We start from the raw sequence: 20,234 nt of genomic DNA, 5'->3' as shown, positions 1-20,234 counted from the left end.
ATGGGATCATAATTCAGGGCTTTCGTTTCAAGGCACCCATTTTAGGGAAAATTGAAACTCTCAGTTTCGAATTTCTGAATGCACGGCATAATAGTGGGTGAAATAATAGGCAACTTTTAAATAAGAATCCGGTCAAAATCATTTCCGAGCACCAAATTATGGAGTCATAATTCAGGGGTTTCGTTTCAGGGCACCCATATCAGAAAAAATTGAAACTCTAATTCTCGGCACCCGCCAACTAGCTATCGGCATCCGCCAACTAGCTATCGGCACCAACCAACTAGCTACTTGCACCCAGCCAACTAGCTATCGGCACCCGCCAACTAGTTCTCGGCACCCGCCAACTAGGTATCGGCACCCGCCAACTAGCTATCGGCACCCGCCAACTAGCTATCGGCATCCGCCAACTAGCTCTCGGCACCCGCCAACTTGGTATCGGCACCCGCCAACTAGCTATCGGCACCCGCCAACTAGCTATCGGCACCCGCCAACTAGCTATCGGCACCCGCCAACTAGGTATCGGCACCCGCCAACTAGCTATCGGCACCCGCCAACTAGCTATCGGCATCCGCCAACTAGCTCTCGGCACCCGCCAACTTGGTATCGGCACCCGCCAACTAGCTATCGGCACCCGCCAACTAGCTATCGGCATCCGCCAACTAGCTCTCGGGTGCCGATAGCTAGTTGGCGGGTGCCGATAGCTAGTTGGCGGGTGCCGATAGCTAGTTGGCGGGTGCCGATAGCTAGTTGGCGGGTGCCGATAGCTAGTTGGCGGGTGCCGAGAGCTAGTTGGCGGATGCCGATAGCTAGTTGGCGGGTGCCGATAGCTAGTTGGCGGGTGCCGATAGCTAGTTGGCGGGTGCCGATAGCTAGTTGGCGGGTGCCGATAGCTAGTTGGCGGGTGCCGATAGCTAGTTGGCGGGTGCCGATACCAAGTTGGCGGGTGCCGAGAGCTAGTTGGCGGATGCCGATAGCTAGTTGGCGGGTGCCGATAGCTAGTTGGCGGGTGCCGATACCTAGCTGGCGGGTGCCGAGAACTAGTTGGCGGGTGCCGATAGCTAGTTGGCTGGGTGCAAGTAGCTAGTTGGTTGGTGCCGATAGCTAGTTGGCGGATGCCGATAGCTAGTTGGCGGGTGCCGATAGCTAGTTGGCGGGTGCCGAGAACTAGTTGGCGGGTGCCGATAGCTAGTTGGCGGGTGCCGATAGCTAGTTGGCGGGTGCCGATAGCTAGTTGGCGGGTGCCGATAGCTAGTTGGCGGGTGCCGATACCTAGTTGGCGGGTGCCGAGAACTAGTTGGCGGGTGCCGATAGCTAGTTGGCGGGTGCCGATAGCTAGTTGGCGGGTGCCGATAGCTAGTTGGCGGGTGCCGATACCTAGCTGGCGGGTGCCGAGAACTAGTTGGCGGGTGCCGATAGCTAGTTGGCTGGGTGCAAGTAGCTAGTTGGTTGGTGCCGATAGCTAGTTGGCGGGTTCCGATATTTAGTTGGCGGGTGCCGATTCCTAGTTGGCGGGTGCCGATAGCAAGTTGGCGGGTGCCAGTAACAAGTTGGCGGGTGCCGAGAACTAGTTGGCGGGTGCCCATAGCTAGTTGGCGGGTGCCAATAGCTAGTAGGCGGGTGCCGATACATAGTTGGCGGGTGCCGAAGCTAGTTGGCGGGTGCCGATAGCTAGTTGGCGGGTGCCGAGACCTAGTTGGCGGGTGCCGATAGCTAGTTGGCGGGTGCCGATAGCTAGTTGGCGGGTGCCGAGACCTAGTTGGCGGGTGCCGAGAACTAGTTGGCGGGTGCCGATACCTAGTTGGCGGGTGCCGATACCTAGTTGGCGGGTGCCGATACCTAGTTGGCGGTTGCCGAGAACTAGTTGGCGGGTGCCAATAACTAGTACACGGGTGCCGATAGCTAATTGGCGGGTGCCGATACCTAGTCGGCGGGTGCCGATAGCTAGTTGGCGGGTGCCGATAGCTAGTTGGCGGGTGCCGATATTTAGTTGGCGGATGCCGATAGCTAGTTGGCGGGTGCCAATAGCTAGTTGGCGGGTGCCGATAGCTAGTTGGCGGGTGCCGATATTTAGTTGGCGGGTGCCGATACATAGTTGGCGGGTGCCGAGAACTAGTTGGCGGGTGCCGAGAACTAGTTGGCGGGTGCCGAGAACTAGTTGGTGGGTGCCGATAACTAGTTGGTGGGTGCCGATAGCTATTTGGCGGGTGCTGAGAACTAGTTGGCGGGTGCCGAGAACTAGTTGGCGGGTGCCGAGAACTAGTTGGCGGGTGCCAATAACTAGTTGTTGGGTGCAAGTAGCTAGTTGGCGGGTGCCGATAGCTAGTTGGCGGGTGCCGAGAGCTAGTTGGCGGGTGCCGAGAACTAGTTGGCGGGTGCGGATATTTAGTTGGCGGGTGCCGATAGCTAGTTGGCGGGTGCCGATAGCTAGTTGGCGGGTGCCGATACCTAGCTGGCGGGTGCCGAGAACTAGTTGGCGGGTGCCGATAGCTAGTTGGCTGGGTGCAAGTAGCTAGTTGGTTGGTGCCGATAGCTAGTTGGCGGGTGCCGATATTTAGTTGGCGGGTGCCGATTCCTAGTTGGCGGGTGCCGATAGCAAGTTGGCGGGTGCCAGTAACAAGTTGGCGGGTGCCGAGAACTAGTTGGCGGGTGCCAGTAACAAGTTGGCGGGTGCCGATAGCTAGTTGGCGGGTGCCGAGAACTAGTTGGCGGGTGCCGATAGCTAGTTGGCGGGTGCCGATAGCTAGTTGGCGGGTGCCGATAGCTAGTTGGCGGGTGCCGATACCAAGTTGGCGGGTGCCGAGAGCTAGTTGGCGGATGCCGATAGCTAGTTGGCGGGTGCCGATAGCTAGTTGGCGGGTGCCGATACCTAGCTGGCGGGTGCCGAGAACTAGTTGGCGGGTGCCGATAGCTAGTTGGCTGGGTGCAAGTAGCTAGTTGGTTGGTGCCGATAGCTAGTTGGCGGATGCCGATAGCTAATTGGCGGGTGCCGATAGCTAGTTGGCGGGTGCCGAGAACTAGTTGGCGGGTGCCGATAGCTAGTTGGCGGGTGCCGATAGCTAGTTGGCGGGTGCCGATAGCTAGTTGGCGGGTGCCGAGAACTAGTTGGCGGGTGCCGATAGCTAGTTGGCGGGTGCCGATAGCTAGTTGGCGGGTGCCGATAGCTAGTTGGCGGGTGCCGATAGCTAGTTGGCGGGTGCCGATACCTAGCTGGCGGGTGCCGAGAACTAGTTGGCGGGTGCCGATAGCTAGTTGGCTGGGTGCAAGTAGCTAGTTGGTTGGTGCCGATAGCTAGTTGGCGGGTGCCGATATTTAGTTGGCGGGTGCCGATTCCTAGTTGGCGGGTGCCGATAGCAAGTTGGCGGGTGCCAGTAACAAGTTGGCGGGTGCCGAGAACTAGTTGGCGGGTGCCCATAGCTAGTTGGCGGGTGCCAATAGCTAGTAGGCGGGTGCCGATAGCTAGTTGGCGGGTGCCGATAGCTAGTTGGCGGGTGCCGATAGCTAGTTGGCGGGTGCCGATAGCTAGTTGGCGGGTGCCGATACCAAGTTGGCGGGTGCCGAGAGCTAGTTGGCGGATGCCGATAGCTAGTTGGCGGGTGCCGATAGCTAGTTGGCGGGTGCCGATACCTAGCTGGCGGGTGCCGAGAACTAGTTGGCGGGTGCCGATAGCTAGTTGGCTGGGTGCAAGTAGCTAGTTGGTTGGTGCCGATAGCTAGTTGGCGGGTGCCGAGAAATAGTTGGCGGTTGCCCATAGCTAGTTGGCGGGAGCCGATAGCTAGTTGGCGGGTGCCGATAGCTAGTTGGCGGGTGCCGATAGCTAGTTGGCGGGTGCAGATAGCTAGTTGGCGGATGCCGATAGCTAGTTGGCGGGTGCCGATACCTAGTTCGCGGGTGCCGATAGCTAGTTGGCGGGTGCCTATAGCTAGTTGGCGGGTGCCGAGAGCTAGTTGGCGGATGCCGATAGCTAGTTGGCGGGTGCCGATACCAAGTTGGCGGGTGCCGAGAGCTAGTTGGCGGATGCCGATAGCTAGTTGGCGGGTGCCGATAGCTAGTTGGCGGGTGCCGATACCTAGCTGGCGGGTGCCGAGAACTAGTTGGCGGGTGCCGATAGCTAGTTGGCTGGGTGCAAGTAGCTAGTTGGTTGGTGCCGATAGCTAGTTGGCGGATGCCGATAGCTAGTTGGCGGGTGCCGATAGCTAGTTGGCGGGTGCCGAGAACTAGTTGGCGGGTGCCGATAGCTAGTTGGCGGGTGCCGATAGCTAGTTGGCGGGTGCCGATAGCTAGTTGGCGGGTGCCGATAGCTAGTTGGCGGGTGCCGATACCTAGTTGGCGGGTGCCGAGAACTAGTTGGCGGGTGCCGATAGCTAGTTGGCGGGTGCCGATAGCTAGTTGGCGGGTGCCGATAGCTAGTTGGCGGGTGCCGATAGCTAGTTGGCGGGTGCCGATACCTAGCTGGCGGGTGCCGAGAACTAGTTGGCGGGTGCCGATAGCTAGTTGGCTGGGTGCAAGTAGCTAGTTGGTTGGTGCCGATAGCTAGTTGGCGGGTGCCGATATTTAGTTGGCGGGTGCCGATTCCTAGTTGGCGGGTGCCGATAGCAAGTTGGCGGGTGCCAGTAACAAGTTGGCGGGTGCCGAGAACTAGTTGGCGGGTGCCCATAGCTAGTTGGCGGGTGCCAATAGCTAGTAGGCGGGTGCCGATACATAGTTGGCGGGTGCCGAAGCTAGTTGGCGGGTGCCGATAGCTAGTTGGCGGGTGCCGAGAACTAGTTGGCGGGTGCCGATAGCTAGTTGGCGGGTGCCGATAGCTAGTTGGCGGGTGCCGATAGCTAGTTGGCGGGTGCCGATACCTAGCTGGCGGGTGCCGAGAACTAGTTGGCGGGTGCCGATAGCTAGTTGGCTGGGTGCAAGTAGCTAGTTGGTTGGTGCCGATAGCTAGTTGGCGGGTGCCGATATTTAGTTGGCGGGTGCCGATTCCTAGTTGGCGGGTGCCGATAGCAAGTTGGCGGGTGCCAGTAACAAGTTGGCGGGTGCCGAGAACTAGTTGGCGGGTGCCCATAGCTAGTTGGCGGGTGCCAATAGCTAGTAGGCGGGTGCCGATACATAGTTGGCGGGTGCCGAAGCTAGTTGGCGGGTGCCGATAGCTAGTTGGCGGGTGCCGAGACCTAGTTGGCGGGTGCCGATAGCTAGTTGGCGGGTGCCGATAGCTAGTTGGCGGGTGCCGAGACCTAGTTGGCGGGTGCCGAGAACTAGTTGGCGGGTGCCGATACCTAGTTGGCGGGTGCCGATACCTAGTTGGCGGGTGCCGATACCTAGTTGGCGGGTGCCGAGAACTAGTTGGCGGGTGCCAATAACTAGTACACGGGTGCCGATAGCTAATTGGCGGGTGCCGATACCTAGTCGGCGGGTGCCGATAGCTAGTTGGCGGGTGCCGATAGCTAATTGGCGGGTGCCGATAGCTAGTTGGCGGGTGCCGATAGCTAGTTGGCGGGTGCCGATAGCTAGTTGGCGGGTGCCGATATTTAGTTGGCGGGTGCCGATACATAGTTGGCGGGTGCCGAGAACTAGTTGGCGGGTGCCGAAAACTAGTTGGCGGGTGCCGAGAACTAGTTGGTGGGTGCCGATAACTAGTTGGTGGGTGCCGATAGCTATTTGGCGGGTGCTGAGAACTAGTTGGCGGGTGCCGAGAACTAGTTGGCGGGTGCCGAGAACTAGTTGGCGGGTGCCAACAACTAGTTGTTGGGTGCAAGTAGCTAGTTGGCGGGTGCCGATAGCTAGTTGGCGGGTGCCGAGAGCTAGTTGGCGGGTGCCGAGAACTAGTTGGCGGGTGCGGATATTTAGTTGGCGGGTGCCGATAGCTAGTTGGCGGGTGCCGATAGCTAGTTGGCGGGTGCCGATACCTAGCTGGCGGGTGCCGATACCTAGCTGGCGGGTGCCGAGAACTAGTTGGCGGGTGCCGATAGCTAGTTGGCTGGGTGCAAGTAGCTAGTTGGTTGGTGCCGATAGCTAGTTGGCGGGTGCCGATATTTAGTTGGCGGGTGCCGATTCCTAGTTGGCGGGTGCCGATAGCAAGTTGGCGGGTGCCAGTAACAAGTTGGCGGGTGCCGAGAACTAGTTGGCGGGTGCCCATAGCTAGTTGGCGGGTGCCAATAGCTAGTAGGCGGGTGCCGATACATAGTTGGCGGGTGCCGAAGCTAGTTGGCGGGTGCCGATAGCTAGTTGGCGGGTGCCGAGACCTAGTTGGCGGGTGTTGATAGCTAGTTGGCGGGTGCCGATAGCTAGTTGGCGGGTGCCGAGACCTAGTTGGCGGGTGCCGAGAACTAGTTGGCGGGTGCCGAGAACTAGTTGGCGGGTGCCGATACCTAGTTGGCGGGTGCCGATACCTAGTTGGCGGGTGCCGAGAACTAGTTGGCGGGTGCCGAGAAATAGTTGGCGGTTGCCCATAGCTAGTTGGCGGGAGCCGATAGCTAGTTGGCGGGTGCCGATAGCTAGTTGGCGGGTGCCGATAGCTAGTTGGCGGGTGCAGATAGCTAGTTGGCGGATGCCGATAGCTAGTTGGCGGGTGCCGATACCTAGTTCGCGGGTGCCGATAGCTAGTTGGCGGGTGCCTATAGCTAGTTGGCGGGTGCCGAGAGCTAGTTGGCGGATGCCGATAGCTAGTTGGCGGGTGCCGATACCAAGTTGGCGGGTGCCGAGAGCTAGTTGGCGGATGCCGATAGCTAGTTGGCGGGTGCCGATAGCTAGTTGGCGGGTGCCGATACCTAGCTGGCGGGTGCCGAGAACTAGTTGGCGGGTGCCGATAGCTAGTTGGCTGGGTGCAAGTAGCTAGTTGGTTGGTGCCGATAGCTAGTTGGCGGATGCCGATAGCTAGTTGGCGGGTGCCGATAGCTAGTTGGCGGGTGCCGAGAACTAGTTGGCGGGTGCCGATAGCTAGTTGGCGGGTGCCGATAGCTAGTTGGCGGGTGCCGATAGCTAGTTGGCGGGTGCCGATACCTAGTTGGCGGGTGCCGAGAACTAGTTGGCGGGTGCCGATAGCTAGTTGGCGGGTGCCGATAGCTAGTTGGCGGGTGCCGATAGCTAGTTGGCGGGTGCCGATACCTAGCTGGCGGGTGCCGAGAACTAGTTGGCGGGTGCCGATAGCTAGTTGGCTGGGTGCAAGTAGCTAGTTGGTTGGTGCCGATAGCTAGTTGGCGGGTGCCGATATTTAGTTGGCGGGTGCCGATTCCTAGTTGGCGGGTGCCGATAGCAAGTTGGCGGGTGCCAGTAACAAGTTGGCGGGTGCCGAGAACTAGTTGGCGGGTGCCCATAGCTAGTTGGCGGGTGCCAATAGCTAGTAGGCGGGTGCCGATACATAGTTGGCGGGTGCCGAAGCTAGTTGGCGGGTGCCGAGAACTAGTTGGCGGGTGCCGATAGCTAGTTGGCGGGTGCCGATAGCTAGTTGGCGGGTGCCGATAGCTAGTTGGCGGGTGCCGATACCTAGCTGGCGGGTGCCGAGAACTAGTTGGCGGGTGCCGATAGCTAGTTGGCTGGGTGCAAGTAGCTAGTTGGTTGGTGCCGATAGCTAGTTGGCGGGTGCCGATATTTAGTTGGCGGGTGCTGATTCCTAGTTGGCGGGTGCCGATAGCAAGTTGGCGGGTGCCAGTAACAAGTTGGCGGGTGCCGAGAACTAGTTGGCGGGTGCCCATAGCTAGTTGGCGGGTGCCAATAGCTAGTAGGCGGGTGCCGATACATAGTTGGCGGGTGCCGAAGCTAGTTGGCGGGTGCCGATAGCTAGTTGGCGGGTGCCGAGACCTAGTTGGCGGGTGCCGATAGCTAGTTGGCGGGTGCCGATAGCTAGTTGGCGGGTGCCGAGACCTAGTTGGCGGGTGCCGAGAACTAGTTGGCGGGTGCCGATAGCTAGTTGGCGGGTGCCGATAGCTAGTTGGCGGGTGCCGAGAACTAGTTGGCGGGTGCCGATAGCTAGTTGGCGGGTGCCGATAGCTAGTTGGCGGGTGCCGATAGCTAGTTGGCGGGTGCCGATAGCTAGTTGGCGGGTGCCGATACCTAGCTGGCGGGTGCCGAGAACTAGTTGGCGGGTGCCGATAGCTAGTTGGCTGGGTGCAAGTAGCTAGTTGGTTGGTGCCGATAGCTAGTTGGCGGGTGCCGATATTTAGTTGGCGGGTGCCGATTCCTAGTTGGCGGGTGCCGATAGCAAGTTGGCGGGTGCCGAGAACTAGTTGGCGGGTGCCCATAGCTAGTTGGCGGGTGCCAATAGCTAGTAGGCGGGTGCCGATACATAGTTGGCGGGTGCCGAAGCTAGTTGGCGGGTGCCGATAGCTAGTTGGCGGGTGCCGAGACCTAGTTGGCGGGTGCTGATAGCTTGTTGGCGGGTGCCGATAGCTAGTTGGCGGGTGCCGAGAACTAGTTGGCGGGTGCCGAGAACTAGTTGGCGGGTGCCGATACCTAGTTGGCGGGTGCCGATACCTAGTTGGCGGGTGCCGAGAACTAGTTGGCGGGTGCCGAGAAATAGTTGGCGGTTGCCCATAGCTAGTTGGCGGGAGCCGATAGCTAGTTGGCGGGTGCCGATAGCTAGTTGGCGGGTGCCGATAGCTAGTTGGCGGGTGCCGATAGCTAGTTGGCGGATGCCGATAGCTAGTTGGCGGGTGCCGATACCTAGTTCGCGGGTGCCGATAGCTAGTTGGCGGGTGCCTATAGCTAGTTGGCGGGTGCCGAGAGCTAGTTGGCGGATGCCGATAGCTAGTTGGCGGGTGCCGATACCAAGTTGGCGGGTGCCGAGAGCTAGTTGGCGGATGCCGATAGCTAGTTGGCGGGTGCCGATAGCTAGTTGGCGGGTGCCGATACCTAGCTGGCGGGTGCCGAGAACTAGTTGGCGGGTGCCGATAGCTAGTTGGCTGGGTGCAAGTAGCTAGTTGGTTGGTGCCGATAGCTAGTTGGCGGATGCCGATAGCTAGTTGGCGGGTGCCGATAGCTAGTTGGCGGGTGCCGAGAACTAGTTGGCGGGTGCCGATAGCTAGTTGGCGGGTGCCGATAGCTAGTTGGCGGGTGCCGATAGCTAGTTGGCGGGTGCCGAGAACTAGTTGGCGGGTGCCGATAGCTAGTTGGCGGGTGCCGATAGCTAGTTGGCGGGTGCCGATAGCTAGTTGGCGGGTGCCGATAGCTAGTTGGCGGGTGCCGATACCTAGCTGGCGGGTGCCGAGAACTAGTTGGCGGGTGCCGATAGCTAGTTGGCTGGGTGCAAGTAGCTAGTTGGTGTTAGGTTATGATACATATGACATTACATAGATCATGCGGAAACAACCATTAACCCAGGACAACATATTATTTACACATAATCATATAGCATAATTTAGATGCATACTCTTTGTTGCGTGCCCTCCCTAGCTGCGCCCGAACCGAACAAGAACAAGTCTTTTAGGACTCCAAGTGTCGTCCCTCCGTAGATAGTCCACAGCACGTCCGGATCCGCCTTAAGATTGACCAACTAGAATCGCCCTTAAGGTACTAGAAAATTTCGGCACTTTTGAGCAAGATGTGTGTTTTAATTTTCTCTCAAAAAACTCACTTTTGAATACTTTGAAACTTGTGTATAAATTATGACCCCTAGGCCTTTATTTATAGAGTTATGGAAAAGGAATCGTAATCCTAGTAGGATACGAATTAATTGAAATTAGAATCCTACATGAATTCTATTTAATTAATTTATCCAATTAGGAATAGAAATTTAATCATACACTGACTCTTGTAGATTTAGGAATCACGCATGAGCACAAACTCACACACACACGGCAGCCACAAGGGCTGCCCATGCGCGTGCGAGCAGCAGCCCGCGCAGCACGGCCCACGCAGCCGTGGCCCTTGGCGCGCGCTGGGCCTGCCTTGCGGTAGGCCTGGCCGCTGCCTTGGCTGGGCTTGTGGCGCGCATGCTTGCTGGGCGATGGCCCCGGCTTCGTGCTGGGCCTTCGTCCGGCAAGCCTCGTCCGATGCTAATTCGTACGATACCCTTCCGATTAAATTTCTATTTCCGGAATCTATTTCCGATACGAACAATATTTAACATTTCCGATTCCGGAATTAATTTCCGTTTCGAACAAATATTTAATATTTCCGTTTCCGGAATTATTTTCCGATTCCGGCAATATTTCCGATTCTGACAATATTTCCGTTTCCGGTAATATTTCCGATTCTGGTAATATTTCCATTTCCAATAATATTTTCCGATACGTACCATGTTTCCGTTTCCGGCAACATCTACGACTTGGATAATATTCATATTTCCGATACGATCCATATTTCCGTTTCCGGCAATATCATCGTTTCCGGAGTATTCATTTCTTGCCTGTGACGATCTTAGCTCCCACTGAAACCAAGATCCGTCGGTTCCGAATATTCATAGATGGAGTATTTAATGCCATTAAATACTTGATCCGTTTACGTACTATTTGTGTGACCCTACGGGTTCAGTCAAGAGTAAGCTGTGGATTAATATCATTAATTCCACTTGAACTGAAGCGGCCTCTAGCTAGGCATTCAGCTCACTTGATCTCACTGAATTATTAACTTGTTAATTAATACTGAACCGCATTTATTAGACTTAACATAGAATGCATACTTGGACCAAGGGCATTATTTCCTTCAGTCTCCCACTTGTCCTTAGGGACAAGTGTGCATTTCCTAATTCCTTTGTCGCTCGATGCTTGCTCTTGAACATAAGGTAAGAGTTGTCATCCTTATTATGTCCAGAGGTGTTCCTCGGTTTCAGAGTTCAACTGATCAAATAAACAGATAATCATAGCCTATGATTCATCCGAGCACGGCCATGCATTTCACAGTTTCTAGCTCTCCGAGTGGCCTTGTACAACTTTTAAGCATCTCTTCCCGATTTATGGGAGGACAATCCCAATCTTGCGATCTTGAGATTAGACTTCGTTTGATAGGTGATTACCTGAGCGTTGCCTTTATAGCCTCCTTTTACGGTGCGACGGTTGGTCAACGTCAAAGCAACCAGTTCTCAAACAAGTAATCTCAAATCACTCAGGTATTGAGGATTTAGTGTCTAATAATTTAATGAAATTTACTTATGACAGACTTTCATCTCTTACAGTAAAGTTTCATAGGTCTTGTCCGATACTAGTCTTCCCAAAGTAAGTATCTATGCAAATGATTATGACATTGCCATGTCCACATAGTTCAAGAAACAGAACTACTAGTCATCTTGCATTCTAATCGTCTAACGTTTTCTATGCGTCCAATTTTATAGAAAACTCCGATTAGGGACCATTTTCAACCTTTGACATTCAAGTTCACTTGATAGACATTTCTTAGTCACAGGACTGGTCCTGACAGTCTATCTTGAATATATCGTCAAGTTGAAGGGACTCATCATTTAATAAACCACAAATTAAATGGAAAAATGAATTCCTTTCATTTATTGTGAATGATTAACCAATAATGTTTTACAAAGATTTAAACTCTAAAACTTTAAAACATTAAACAGAGACATCAAAGCCATTCTCCAATATGCTTGATTCCCATAGCTGCAGTGTGCGAGTTGTGCTTCGCTTGCGGCAGAGGTTTAGTTAATGGATCTGATATGTTGTCATCAGTTCCAATTTTGCTTATCTCGACTTCTTTTCTTTCAACGAACTCTCGTAGAAGGTGAAATCTACGAAGTACATGCTTGACTCTTTGGTGGTGTCTAGGCTCTTTTGCCTGTGCAATAGCTCCGTTATTATCACAATACAGGGCTATTGGTCCTTTAATGGAGGGGACTACACCAAGTTCTCCTATGAACTTCCTTAGCCATATAGCTTCCTTTGCTGCTTCATGTGCAGCAATGTACTCCGCTTCAGTTGTAGAATCCGCAATGGTGCTTTGCTTAGCACTTTTCCAGCTTACTGCTCCTCCGTTGAGGCAGAAGACAAACCCAGACTGTGATCTGAAATCATCTTTGTCGGTTTGGAAACTTGCGTCCGTATAGCCTTTAACAATTAATTCATCATCTCCACCATAGACCAGGAAGTCATCTTTGTGCCTTTTCAAGTACTTCAGAATGTTCTTGGCAGCAGTCCAATGCGCCTCTCCTGGGTCTGACTGGTATCTGCTCGTAGCACTGAGTGCGTACGCAACATCCGGGCGTGTACATATCATAGCATACATTATTGAACCAATCAATGATGCATATGGAATCCCATTCATTCGTCTACGCTCATCAAGTGTTTTTGGGCACTGAGTCTTGCTTAGAGTCATTCCATGAGACATGGGTAGGTAGCCTCGCTTGGAGTCCGCCATCTTGAACCTATCAAGCACCTTATTGATATAAGTGCTTTGACTAAGTCCAATCATCCTTTTAGATCTATCTCTGTAAATCTTGATGCCCAATATGTATTGTGCTTCTCCTAGATCCTTCATCGAAAAACATTTCCCAAGCCAAATCTTGACAGAGTTCAACATAGGAATGTCATTTCCGATAAGCAATATGTCGTCGACATATAATACTAGGAAAGCAATTTTGCTCCCACTGACCTTCTTGTATACACAAGATTCGTCCGCGTTCTTGATGAAACCAAAGTCACTGACTGCTTCATCAAAACGTATATTCCAGCTCCTGGATGCCTGCTTCAATCCGTAGATTGACTTCTTTAGCTTGCATACCTTTTTAGCATTCTTTGGATCCTCAAAACCTTCAGGCTGTGTCATAAACACAGTTTCTGTTAAAACGCCGTTTAAGAAAGCAGTTTTGACATCCATCTGCCATATTTCGTAATCGTAATATGCAGCGATTGCTAACATTATTCGAATAGACTTTAGCATTGCAACTGGTGAAAAGGTTTCATCGTAATCCACACCGTGGACTTGCCTGTAACCTTTTGCAACCAATCTAGCTTTGAAAACTTCAAGTTTCCCATCCTTGTCCTTTTTCAGTTTGAAAACCCATTTGCTTCCAATGGCTTGGTAGCCATCTGGCAAATCGACCAAATCCCATACTTGGTTTTCAGACATGGAGTCTAATTCAGATTGCATGGCTTCTTGCCACTGCTTGGAGCTAGGGCTCGTCATAGCTTGCTTGTAAGTCGCAGGTTCATCACTTTCAAGTAATAGAACGTCATAGCTCTCGTTCGTCAAAATACCTAAGTACCTTTCCGGTTGAGATCTATATCTTTGCGATCTACGCGGGGTAACATTTCTAGATTGACCATGATTCTCACCAGATTCTTCTAAAGATCTCTGAGTTTCATCCTGAATGTCATCTTGAGCATTCTCTAGAGTTTGTTGTTCGACTCGAATTTCTTCGAGGTCTACTTTTCTCCCACTTGTCATTTTGGAAATGTGATCCTTCTCCAAAAAGACACCATCTCGAGCAACAAACACTTTGTTCTCAGATGTATTGTAGAAGTAATACCCCTTTGTTTCCTTTGGATAGCCCACAAGGATACATTTGTCAGATTTTGGATGAAGTTTGTCTGAAATTAATCGTTTGACGTATACTTCACATCCCCAAATCTTAAGAAAAGACACATTTGGAGGTTTTCCAAACCATAATTCGTATGGAGTCTTTTCGACAGTTTTAGACGGAGCTCTATTTATAGTGAGTGCAGCTGTATTTAGTGCATGTCCCCAAAATTCTAATGGAAGTTCGGCCTGACCCATCATTGACCTGACCATGTCTAGCAAGGTTCTGTTCCTCCGTTCTGACACACCGTTCCATTGTGGTGTTCCAGGAGGAGTCAATTCTGATAGAATTCCACATTCTTTCAGATGGTCATCAAATTCATAGCTCAGATATTCACCGCCTCTATCAGACCGCAGTGCCTTAATCTTCTTGCCTAATTGATTCTCTACTTCACTCTGAAATTCCTTGAATTTGTCAAAGGATTCAGACTTATGCTTCATTAGGTAGACATAACCATACCTACTGAAGTCATCAGTGAAAGTGATAAAGTAGCTGAAACCACCTCTAGCATTTGTACTCATTGGTCCACATACATCTGTATGGATTAAACCCAATAGTTCATTTGCTCTTTCTCCAACTTTAGAGAAAGGTTGCTTTGTCATTTTGCCAAGTAAACATGATTCGCATTTACCATAATCCTCTAAGTCAAATGGTTCTAGAATTCCTTCCCTTTGAAGTCTTTCTAAGCGTTTCAAGTTTATATGGCCTAACCGACAATGCCACAGATAGGTGAGATCTGAATCATCCTTTTTGGCCTTTTTGGTATTTATGTTATATACTTGTTTGTCGTGATCTAATAAATAAAGTCCATTGACTAATCTAGCAGATCCATAAAACATCTCTTTAAAATAAAACGAACAACTATTGTCTTTTATTATAAAGGAAAATCCCTTAGCATCTAAGCAAGAAACTGAAATGATGTTTTTAGTAAGACTTGGAACATGGAAACATTCTTCCAGTTCCAAAACTAGCCCGGAGGGCAACGACAAATAGTAAGTTCCTACGGCTAATGCAGCAATCCGTGCTCCATTTCCCACTCGTAGGTCGACTTCTCCCTTGCTTAACTTTCTACTTCTTCTTAGTCCCTGTGGATTGGAACATAAGTGTGAGCCACAACCTGTATCTAATACCCAAGAAGTTGAATTAGCAAGTATACAGTCTATAACGAAAATACCTGAAGATGGAACGACTGTTCCGTTCTTCTGATCTTCCTTTAGCTTCAAGCAATCTCTCTTCCAATGCCCCTTCTTCTTGCAGTAGAAGCATTCGGATTCAGAAGTGGGTTGACTGACCTTCCTCTTTGCAGATTTGGCGCCAGTTTGCTTAGTTGGGCTGGCCTTGTTGCCACCTTTCTTAGCATTCCTCTTCTTTCCAGATTTCTTGAACTTGCCCCCACGCACCATAAGCACATCCTGCTTATCACTTTTGAGCGTCTTTTCAGCGGTCTTCAGCATACCGTGAAGCTCAGTGAGCGTTTTGTCCAGACTATTCATACTGTAGTTCAGTTTGAACTGATCATACCCGCTATGAAGAGAATGGAGGATGGTGTCTATAGCCATTTCCTGAGAAAATTGCTGATCCAGCCGACTCATATTCTCAATGAGTCCAATCATTTTGAGAACATGTGGACTTACGGGCTCGCCTTTCTTAAGCTTGGTCTCAAGAATTTGCCTATGAGTCTCGAATCTTTCGACTCGAGCCAGATCTTGGAACATGTTCTTCAACTCACTGATGATTGTGAAAGCATCTGAGTTGATGAACGTTTTCTGCAGATCCGCACTCATGGTGGCGAGCATTAGACATTTCACATCCTTGTTGGCATCAATCCAACGATTGAGGGCAGCCTGAGTGACCCCGTCGCCAGGAGCTTCGGGCATCGCCTCATCTAGGACATACTCCTTTTCTTCCTGCATAAGAACTATTTGCAAGTTCCTTTGCCAGTCAAGGAAGTTTTTCCCGTTCAACTTCTCCTTTTCGAGAATTGATCGAATGTTGAATGAATTGTTGTTTGCCATATTAAAAACTACAATTGAAAAGAATAAACAAATAAATAACCATTCACAGTTTCTCTTAATAAACTTAAATTCTAGCATACATGCATAATTCAATGTTTATTAAGCATTTTATTCAAGTTATGTGTTCCGGCAGGTGTGAATAAAATGATTCCAAGATCCTAAAATCATTGAAGAACTAAGCACAGTTTGTCGACTTAATCCTAGAACATCTTAGGTAAGCAAAAGCCTTTTGCTAATAGTCTAGAAACTATTCTTGGTTGATAGGTACGTCTAAGAACTTATTAGGTAAACCTATCGAATTTGCCACGACATAAAAGGACTCCTTACTTATATCGTTGAAATTCACCAAAACTAACATGTACTCACAATTATTTGTGTACCTTGCCCCTTTAGGACCAATAAGTAACACCTGCTGAGCGAAAACTATTACTAGATTGATGTAAAGGATATCCAAGCAAGTGTATATTTTGGCATGGCACCTTTTAACTCAATTTTTAAGTTTGGAACTTAAGGCTCTTACTATGTTGGTTAGATTTTAAGTGAACTAAAATCCTTAATCATGCAACATAATCAAGCCACAATCTTATGCATAATTAAGACATATTTAAAGCAATAAATAACTTAAAGCATGCATAAGATAAATGTGATCTAGTATGGCCCGACTTCATCTTGAAGCTTTAACTTCAAAGTCCGTCTTGAAAATCTCCGTGGGAGGCACCATTTTCTTCAAATAGGATAAGCTATAACTAATTACAACTATTTGATGGTACGTAGACCATATTTGAATTGAAAAATAACTTTGGTACTTTAGACCAATTACATTCAAATTAATGGTACGCAGACCATATTTTCTATCCTATTTGGGCCATACTAGTCACTTCATAACCTGCAAAACAGTACATATACAATATATACCATTCACCCATTCATTATCATGAATGGCCCATATAGCTGGTTAGTAAAACACATTATGCATCACGTAAACATTTGCAGCAATTAATCAAGGGCACCAATAATCTACCAATTATTCAGTCCTTATTAATTCTAATCGAGTTGTTTTAACCTTAAGGATTTGTAGACCTAATCAAGAGTTTATGACTAAAAAGCGCTCCCACTCAAACCAATAAATTCATATGCTTTACTAATTTTAAACATAAAATTGTATTTCTAGTCTAACCGGAAACATACAAATTTAATTAAAATTTAAAGCTCATATAAATTTATAATTGAATCCAAAAATTTAATTTAATTTCAGTCGCATTTAAATTAATTCATGATTTTAATTTTAGTAAAATAATTAGAATAAATTCCATTTATTATAATTATAATATTCAAAATTAAAATCCAAGAAATTAATTCAAATTATTAATTTTAAAATTAATTAAAATTACGTGAACTGAAATTTTCAAATTAAACATTCAAAACGATCTAATCGTAACGCAAACACCCTACGCGTTGCATGCCCATGGGCCGTACGCACACAGCCATTGCTGGCCATGTGCGCGCAGCCCATGCGCTCGTCGCATAGCTGCTGCTGTCCTATCGCAAGCCTCCGCACAGCGCCCCATCGCACGCGAGCTATCGCTCGCAGTGCGCGCGCGCGAGATCGCTCGCTGGGCGCGCTGGCTCGCTCGCTGTGCGCGCGAGCCATCGCTCGCTGGGGCGCGACATCGCTCGCTGGGCGAGCGACATCGCGCGCTGCGCGCGCGAGCCATCGCTCGCTGGGGCGCGACATCGCTCGCTGGGCGAGCGACATCGCGCGCTGCGCGCGCGAGCAGTGCTGGGCGCAGCGCTCGTGGCACGCGAGCTTGCGCTCGCTGCGCGCGAGGCTGCGCGCACTTGTGCGAGGCAGCGCGCGTTGTGGCGCAGCTCGCTTGCTGCCCACACGCGACTGCCTTGGCTCGCCCTTCGCCCATGCCCATTCGTTCATTGCTCGTGGCACACGACACAAGGCAGGGCTGCTGCCTTGTGCTCGTGCACTACGCCCTTGCTCATTGCATTCGTGCCGCACGGGCGACGAGCTCCCTTGCTCGTCGTCGCATGCCCGCATTATACAACACCCCTTAAGGGTAACACGAAGCGTCCATTGCTTCGTGCGTGCAAGTTATTTGAACGAATCGCATAAAAATTTAAAATTTATATTTAAAATTAATGACAAATTAATAAATATTATTAATTTCATAATTTTAGGGCGAAAAAATCGAAAATTTATTATCCAATTGATTTCCGATTGATATGGATTCAAGTCTAGGTCATAAAAATTTAAAATTTATCGTAAATTTACAATTTTTATGGTGGTTTTTAATCATAGGTTTCTAATTAAATTACAATTAATTATGAAAATCAAATTAATTCTAAATTATTCTAATTTTCAACAATTAATCATAATTACAAATTAGATTGCATAATTAACAAGACTAGGCATTCAAACTTGTTAAACATATGCAGTAGGTCAATCAAAAATTCAAGATTTATCAACAGGAATCGCAAATATTTAATTTAACATCTTAAATTTACGAAATTTTGCATTCGAAAAACTAAAACCTTCGAAAAGTCATAGTTAGGCTTCGAATTTGAGAATTCTGGGTTCGGCAGAAAAATACTATTTTTGTCAAAATTTTAGAATGCCTTTTACATGCGGAATTGACACAAAAATCACTCAATTCGGATGAGTAATGAAGAAACTGCCGAAAAACTGCGTACATATAATTAAATAAACGCAATTTGCAATTAATTAACAATTACGAAAATTAATCACCCCTTTTAATTCTTGCAAATTTGTAATATTTAACCATGTTCATGCAATTTAGATTATGAAAATAATAAGGGGCTCGTGATACCACTGTTAGGTTATGATACATATGACATTACATAGATCATGCGGAAACAACCATTAACCCAGGACAACATATTATTTACACATAATCATATAGCATAATTTAGATGCATACTCTTTGTTGCGTGCCCTCCCTAGCTGCGCCCGAACCGAACAAGAACAAGTCTTTTAGGACTCCAAGTGTCGTCCCTCCGTAGATAGTCCACAGCACGTCCGGATCCGCCTTAAGATTGACCAACTAGAATCGCCCTTAAGGTACTAGAAAATTTCGGCACTTTTGAGCAAGATGTGTGTTTTAATTTTCTCTCAAAAAACTCACTTTTGAATACTTTGAAACTTGTGTATAAATTATGACCCCTAGGCCTTTATTTATAGAGTTATGGAAAAGGAATCGTAATCCTAGTAGGATACGAATTAATTGAAATTAGAATCCTACATGAATTCTATTTAATTAATTTATCCAATTAGGAATAGAAATTTAATCATACACTGACTCTTGTAGATTTAGGAATCACGCATGAGCACAAACTCACACACACACGGCAGCCACAAGGGCTGCCCATGCGCGTGCGAGCAGCAGCCCGCGCAGCACGGCCCACGCAGCCGTGGCCCTTGGCGCGCGCTGGGCCTGCCTTGCGGTAGGCCTGGCCGCTGCCTTGGCTGGGCTTGTGGCGCGCATGCTTGCTGGGCGATGGCCCCGGCTTCGTGCTGGGCCTTCGTCCGGCAAGCCTCGTCCGATGCTAATTCGTACGATACCCTTCCGATTAAATTTCTATTTCCGGAATCTATTTCCGATACGAACAATATTTAACATTTCCGATTCCGGAATTAATTTCCGTTTCGAACAAATATTTAATATTTCCGTTTCCGGAATTATTTTCCGATTCCGGCAATATTTCCGATTCTGACAATATTTCCGTTTCCGGTAATATTTCCGATTCTGGTAATATTTCCATTTCCAATAATATTTTCCGATACGTACCATGTTTCCGTTTCCGGCAACATCTACGACTTGGATAATATTCATATTTCCGATACGATCCATATTTCCGTTTCCGGCAATATCATCGTTTCCGGAGTATTCATTTCTTGCCTGTGACGATCTTAGCTCCCACTGAAACCAAGATCCGTCGGTTCCGAATATTCATAGATGGAGTATTTAATGCCATTAAATACTTGATCCGTTTACGTACTATTTGTGTGACCCTACGGGTTCAGTCAAGAGTAAGCTGTGGATTAATATCATTAATTCCACTTGAACTGAAGCGGCCTCTAGCTAGGCATTCAGCTCACTTGATCTCACTGAATTATTAACTTGTTAATTAATACTGAACTGCATTTATTAGACTTAACATAGAATGCATACTTGGACCAAGGGCATTATTTCCTTCAGTTGGTTGGTGCCGATAGCTAGTTGGCGGGTGCCGATATTTAGTTGGCGGGTGCCGATTCCTAGTTGGCGGGTGCCGATAGCAAGTTGGCGGGTGCCGAGAACTAGTTGGCGGGTGCCCATAGCTAGTTGGCGGGTGCCAATAGCTAGTAGGCGGGTGCCGATACATAGTTGGCGGGTGCCGAAGCTAGTTGGCGGGTGCCGATAGCTAGTTGGCGGGTGCCGAGACCTAGTTGGCGGGTGCTGATAGCTTGTTGGCGGGTGCCGATAGCTAGTTGGCGGGTGCCGAGACCTAGTTGGCGGGTGCCGAGAACTAGTTGGCGGGTGCCGATACCTAGTTGGCGGGTGCCGATACCTAGTTGGCGGGTGCCGATACCTAGTTGGCGGGTGCCGAGAACTAGTTGGCGGGTGCCGAGAAATAGTTGGCGGTTGCCCATAGCTAGTTGGCGGGAGCCGATAGCTAGTTGGCGGGTGCCGATAGCTAGTTGGCGGGTGCCGATAGCTAGTTGGCGGGTGCCGATAGCTAGTTGGCGGATGCCGATAGCTAGT

This window comes from Spinacia oleracea, chromosome 2 (assembly GCF_020520425.1).
Source record: "Spinacia oleracea cultivar Varoflay chromosome 2, BTI_SOV_V1, whole genome shotgun sequence".
Classification (NCBI taxonomy): Eukaryota; Viridiplantae; Streptophyta; class Magnoliopsida; order Caryophyllales; family Amaranthaceae; genus Spinacia; species Spinacia oleracea.
The sequence above is the reverse complement of the archived record's forward strand: the minus strand, read 5'-3'. Positions refer to the sequence as shown.